Source organism: Triticum dicoccoides, chromosome 2A, assembly GCF_002162155.2.
Source record: "Triticum dicoccoides isolate Atlit2015 ecotype Zavitan chromosome 2A, WEW_v2.0, whole genome shotgun sequence".
Taxonomy (NCBI): domain Eukaryota; kingdom Viridiplantae; phylum Streptophyta; class Magnoliopsida; order Poales; family Poaceae; genus Triticum; species Triticum dicoccoides.
The window spans coordinates 138,919,857-138,927,365 of NC_041382.1; positions in this window are offsets into that span (position 1 = coordinate 138,919,857).

A 7,509-nucleotide genomic window follows, 5' to 3' on the forward strand; every position below is an offset into this window, starting at 1 on the left:
GCCAATGCGATCTCCTGAATACTATCTGACGGCAGAGTTACATCATGCTCATCGTGACTGTGCGGCGTGCCCGGCATGGGCTCAAATCCATTGAAGATCAAGTCTCCGCGGATGTCGGCAATGTAGTTTAAGTTTCCGAACCTGACCTGATGGCCAGGGGCATAGCTCTCGATCTACTCCAGATGGCCAAGCAAATTGGCCCACAGTGCGAAGCCGCCGAATACGAAGATCTGTCCGGGGAGGAAAACCTCATCCTGGACCGCATCGTTACCGATGATCGAAGGAGCCATCAAGACTTATGGTGACGGCACAGTGGAACTCTCAATGAAAGGACCAATGTCGGTGTCAAAACCGATGGATCTCGGGTAGGGGGTCCCGAACTATGTGTCTAAGGCGGATGGTAACAGGAGGCAGGGGACACGATGTTTACCCAGGTTCGGGCCCTCTTGATGGAGGTAATACCCTATGTCCTGCTTGATTGTTCTTGATGATATGAGTATTACAAGAGTTGATCTACCACGAGATCGTAGAGGCTAAACCCTAGAAGCTAGCCTATGGTATGATTGTATGTTGTCCTACGGACTAAACCCTCCGGTTTATATAGACACCAGCCGAGGAGGCTAGGGTTACACAGAGGGTTACAAGGGAGGAGATCTACATATCCATATTGCCTAGTTTTCCTTCCACGCTAAGGAGAGTCCCATCTGGACATGGGACGAAGTCTTCAATCTTGTATATTCATGGTCCAACAGTCCGGCCAAAGGATATAGTCCGTCAATCGGGAGACCCCCTAATCCAGGACTCCCTCATCACCTAACATGGAAGATACGGACAGCCATAGTTGATACATGAGCTATTCCAGCATACAAAATGGGATAATTATTTGAAGGTTTAGAGTTTGGCACATACAAATTTACTTGGAACGGCAGGTAGATACCGTATATAGGTAGGTATGGTGGACTCATATGGAATAACTTTGGGGTTTATGGAGTTGGATGCACAAGCAGTATTCCCGCTTAGTATAGGTGAAGGCTAGAAAAAGACTGGGAAGCGACCAGCTAGAGAGCGACAACAGTCATGAACATGCATTAAAATTAATCCACACCGAATGCAAGCACGAGTAGGATATAATCCACCATGAACATAAATATCGTTAAGGCTTTGTTGATTTTGTTTCAACTACATGTGTGAACATGTGCCAAGTCAAGTCACTTAAATCATTCAGAGGAGGATACCACCCTATCATACCACATCACAACCATTTTAATAGCATGTTGGCACGCAAGGTAAACCATTATAAGCTCCTAGCTAATTAAGCATGGCATAAGCAACTATAATATCTAATTGTCATTGCAAACATGTTTATTAATAATAGGCTGAATCAGGAACGATGAACTAATCATATTTACAAAAACAAGAGAGGTCGAGTTCATACCAACTTTTCACATCTCAGTCAGTCCATCATATATCGTCATAATTGCCTTTCACTTGCACGACCAAATGATGTGGATAATAATAATAATAGTGCGCGTGCATTGGACTAAGCTGGAATCTGCAAGCATTCAATAAACAGGAGAGACAAGGCAATATGGGCTCTTTTGTCAGATCAACAATAATGCATATAAAAGCCACTTGAACAATTTAATTATGGTCTCCTCCTATCGACCCCCAAAGAAAAGAAAAGAGATAAAACTATTTACACGGGAAAGCTCCCAACAAGAAAAAAGAAGAACATGAAATCTTTTTGGGTTTTCTTTTTTTTAATTACTACTACAAGCATGGAAATTTAAACTTAGCTAAAAGCTACAACTATTTTTTTTGTTTTTCTTAAGGTTTATCAAACACACAAGAAGAAAGCATAAAAAAGGAAATAAACTAGCATGGATGATACAATGAAAAAGTATGAGCACCGACATCTAGCAATGAGTGTGTGAACATGAATGTAATGCCGGTGAGAAATACGTACTCCCCCAAGCTTAGGCTTTTGGCCTAAGTTGGTTTATGGCCATGGAAGGCCTGGCAGATATCCATAGTTGTAGCTGGGGTCGTACTGAGATGCTGCGGCTATCGCCTCCTGAGCTGCAGCGTGGCGACGAGCGGCCTCCGCCCTCCTCTCATACTCATCTGCCTCCTCTCTGGTAATAACATATCTTCCTTTTGCCTGATAATCAAAGAAGGCAGGAGCAGGGAGAGTAATGCGGACAACACGGCGTCTGTCAAAGATTAAGCGATACTGGAGAGGTGATTCATTCCTCTCAACAAACTGGTGGTGAACCATAGCATTAAAGTCTAGGTAAGCAGGAGGTAATTCAATATCATCATTACATATAGTTACACCAAGAAAATCAGCTAAGCAGGTTGCATAAATTCCACCAAAGAAATCTCCATTAAATATGTTAAGATGCAACCTACGTGCAACAATGGCTCCCAAATTATAAGATTTATCTCCCAACACAGCACTCCTAAGAATACTGAGGTCAGGGACACACATGTGACATGCCTCATCTTTACCATTAATGCATCTACCTATGAAGAGAGAAAAATAATGTATAGTAGGAAAGTGAGTGCTCCCTATGGTAGCTTGTGTTATATCTCTAGATTCCCCTAGAGTTATACTAGCAAGAAAATCTCTAAATTCACATTTGCGAGGTTCCCTCACACTACCCCATTGTGGAAGTTTGCAAGCAGTGGTAAAATCCTCTAAGTCCATAGTGTAAAAAATTTCATAAAGATCAAACATGACAGTTGGAGAATTACGTGAAGATGAAAATTCAAACCTCCTCACAAAGGAACTAGTGAGATAGTGGTACTGGCGGCATTTTTTTGCCTCGAAGCTCACAAGATCATTTTTACGCAAATATGCGTTAAATTCTTCCTTGATTCCCGCTCGATCCATGAAGTCCTCTGAAGGCCATCCACAAGGACGCACTGGAGTGTCTCTTGGTACATTTTCCTCAGCATATTTCTTCCTCTGAAATTTTTTTGAAATTTTTAGTAACTTCAAGTAAAAGTAAACCAAACTCAACAAAATTGATAGCAACTACTCCTACAAGTTCCTAGAGCCTATATTATGCATCAAAACTACTTGGAACCATATAAATTTGACATGCAAGCTCAAGAATATAGTCACCTAGGCAACATAAATTTGCGATGAATAAAGCACTAGAACAAAAACTAATTGGACCAATGGACGAGTCATATACCAAGGAACAATCCCCCCAAGCAGTTTTGTGAGAGGTGCTTTGAGCAAGGAGATCGAAAATCGCAGCAAAATGAGCTAGAACTCATGCTTGAGCTGGATATTCTTGTTTGTGGGAGGAAGAAGGAGTGTGTGGGTGCAGGAATAAGTGGAGGAGGGCCACCGTGGGACCACGAGGCAGGGGGGTGCGCCCAGGGGGGTAGGGCGCGCCCTCCACCCTCGTGGCCAGGTGGATGCCCCCCGTGTTGTGTTCTCGGTGCCAAATAATCTCAAATATTCCAGAAAAAATCATATTTAAATTTCAGGGCATTTGGAGAACTTTTATTTTCGGGGTATTTTTATATTGCACGGATAATTCAAATAACAGACAGAAAATACTATTTTTATTTTATTTAAAATAAATAACAGAAAGTAAAAGGAGGGTATAGAGAGTTGTGTTTTCTAACTTCATCCATCTCGTGATCATCAAAAGGAATCCATTAACAAGGTTGATCAAGTCTTGTTAACAAACTCATTCTGAATAACATGGAACCGGAGAATTTTCGAATAACACTAGGTTACCTCAACGGGGATATGCACATCCCCAGTAATAAGAATATCATATTTCTTCTTGTCAGTAGGAAGAGGAAATTCAAAACCTCTCGATGAAAATTTTCCAATAGAGTTGATACTATGAACTTGAGGTTGTTTCCTCGGAAAGTGTACCGTATGCTCATTACCATTAACATGAAAAGTGACATGGCCTTTGGCGCAATCAATAACAGCTCCTGTAATATTCAAAAAGGGTCTTCCAAGAATAATAGACATACTATCGTCCTTGGGAATATCAAGAATAACAAAGTCCATTAAAATAGTAACATTTGCAACCACAACAGGCACATCCTCACAAATACAGACAGGTATAGCAGTTGATTTATCAGCCATTTGCAAAGATATAAAGAGAGACGCATAACACTAACACCGGCTCCAAGATCACATAAAGCAGTTTTAACATAGTTTCTTTTAATGGAGCATGGTATAGTGGGTACTCCTGGTTCTCCAAGTTTCTTTGGTATTCCACCTTTAAAAGTATAATTAGCAAGCATGGTGGAAATTTTAGCTTTCGGTATCTTTATTTTGTTAGTAACAATATCTTTCATATACTTAGCATAAGGATTCATTTTAAGCATATCAGTCAATCGCATATGCAAAAAGATAGGTCTAATCATTTCAGCAAAGCGCTCAAAATCCTCATCATCCTTTTTCTTGGATGGTTTGGGAGGAAAAGGCATGGGTTTCTGAACCCAAGGTTCTCTTTATTTACCATATTTCCTAGCAACAAAGTCTTTCTTATCATAACGTTGATTCTTTGATTGTGGGTTATCGAGATCAACAACAGGTTCAATTTCTATATCATTATCATTACTAGGTTGAGCATCATCATGAACCTTATCATTAACATTATCACTAGTTTCAGGTTCATTACCAGATTGTGTTTCGGTATCAGAAATAGAAATATCATTTGGATTCTCAGGTGTTTCAGCAATAGGTTCACTAGAAGCATGCAAAGTCCTATCATTTTTCTTTTCTTCCTTTTAGAAGGACTAGGTGCATCTATATTATTTCTCTGAGAATCTTTCTCAATTCTCTTAGCGTGGCCTTCAAGATACAAAGATTTCTGAGTCATTCTACCAGTTCTAGTAGCCACTCTAACAACATAATCATTATTCTTACTATTCAATTCATTGAGCAAATCATTTTGAGCTTTAAGTACTTGTTCTACTTGAGTGGTAACCATAGAAGCATGTTTACTAATAAGTTTAAGTTCACCTTTGACATTAGCCATATAATCACCCAAGTGTTCAAGCATATTTGAATTGTATTTCAATTGTCTACCAAAATAAGCATTGAAGTCTTCTTGCTTAACCATAAATTTATCAAACTCATCTAAGCATGGGCTAGCAAACTTAGTAAGAGGGATTTCAACTTTATCAAATCTATAAAGAGAATTTACCTTTACTACCCGTGTCGGCTTATCAAGACCATGTATTTCTTCAATAGGAGATGGATTAAAATTATGCATTTCTTCGACAGGCGGTAAATTAATACCATGTATTTCTTCAATAGGAGGTAAATTCTTAACATCTTCAGCTTTAATACCCTTTTCTTTCATAGATTTCTTTGCCTCTTGCATATCTTCAGGATTGAGAAATAGAACACCTCTTTTCTTCGGAGTTAGTTTAGGAATAGGCTCAGGTGTTGGCTCAGGAAGTGTCCAATTATTTTCATTTGTCAACATATTATTCAATAGAATTCCAGCTTCATACGGTGTTCTTTCCTTGAAAACAGAACCAGCACAACTATCCAGGTAATCTCTGGAAGCATCGGTTAGTCCATTATAAAAGATATCAAGTATTTCATTTTTCTTGAGAGGATGATCAGGCAGAGCATTAAGTAACTTGAGAAGCCTCCCCCAAGCTTGTGGGAGACTCTCTTCTTCAATTTGCACAAAGTTATATATATCCCTTAAAGCAGCTTGTTTCTTATGAGCAGGGAAATATTTAGCAGAGAAGTAATAGATCATATCCTGGGGACTACGCACACAACCAGGATCAAGAGAATTAAACCATATCTTAGCATCACCCTTTAATGAGAATGGAAATATTTTAAGCATATAAAAGTAGCGAGTTCTCTCATCTTTAGTGAACATGGTGGCTATATCATTTAATTTAGTAAGAGTGCCACAATAGTTTTAGATTCATAGCCATGAAAAGGATTAGATTCAACCAAAGTAATTATATCAGGATCAACAGAGAATTCATAATCCTTATCAGTAACACAGATAGGTGAAGTAGCAAAAGCAGGGTCAGGTTTCATTCTAGCATTCAAAGTCTTTTCTTTCAGCTTAGCTAACAGTTTCTTAAGATCATATCTATCATTGCAAGCTAAAAAATCTCTAGCAATTTCTTCATCCATAGCATAACCCTCAGGCACAACATGCAATTCATATATAGGGTGAGAATCTTCATCATCACTTTCATCAATATTATCAATTTCAATAATTTCATCCTCTCTAACCCTAGCAAGTTGTTCATCAAGAAATTCACCTAGTGGCACAGTATTATCAAGCATAGAAGTAGTTTCATCATAAGTATCATGCAAAGCATAAGTGGCATCATCAATAACATGCGACATATCAGAACGAATAGCAGGAGTGGGTGTCGCAAGTCTACTCAAAACAGAAGGTGAATCAAGTGCAGAGCTAGATGGCAATTCCTTACCTCCCCTCATAGTTGAGGGAAAATCTTGGTTCTTTTATCTTTCAAGTTCTTCATAGTGATCATCAGATATAAATCCCAATTGACTCAAAGAATATAGCTATGCTCCCCAACAACGGCGCCACAAAATAGTCTTGATAACCCACAAGTATAGGGGATCGCAATAGTTTTCGAGGGTAGAGTATTCAACCCAAATTTATTGATTCGACACAAGGGGAGCCAAAGAATATTCTCAAGTATTAACAGTGGAGTTGTCAATTCAACCGCACCTGAAAGACTTAATATCTGCAGCAAAGTATTTAGTAGCAAAGTAGTATGGAAGCAATGGTAACGGTGGCAAAAGTAACAATAGCAGTTTTGTAGTGATTGTAACAGTGGCAACGGTAAAGTAACTAAGCAAAGATCAATATGTGAAAAGCTCGTAGGCATTGGATCAATGATGGATAATTATGTCAGATGTGATTCCTCATGCAACAGTTATAACATAGGGTGACACAGAACTAGGTCCAGTTCATCAACGTAACGTAGGCATGTATTTCGAATATAGTCATACGTGCTTATGGAAAAGAACTTGCATGACATCTTTTGTCCTACCCTCCCGTGGCAGCGGGGTCCTATTGGAAACCAAGGGATATTAAGGTCTCCTTTTAATAGAGTACTGGAACAAAGCATTAACACTTAGTGAATACATGAACTCCTCAAACTATGGTCATCACCAGTAAGTATCCTGATTATTGTCACTTTGGGGTTAACGGATCATAACACATAATAGGTGACTATAGACTTGCAAGATAGGATCAAGAACTCACATATATTCATGAAAACATAATAGGTTCAGATTTGAAATCATGGCACTCGGGCCCTAGTGACAAACATTAAGCATAGCAAAGTCATAGAAACATCAATCTCAGAACATAATGGATACTAGGGATCAAACCCTAACAAAACCAACTCGATTACATGATAAATCTCATCCAACCCATCACCGTCCAACAAGCCTACGATGGAATTACTCACGCACGGCGGTGAGCATCATGAAATTGGTGATGGAGG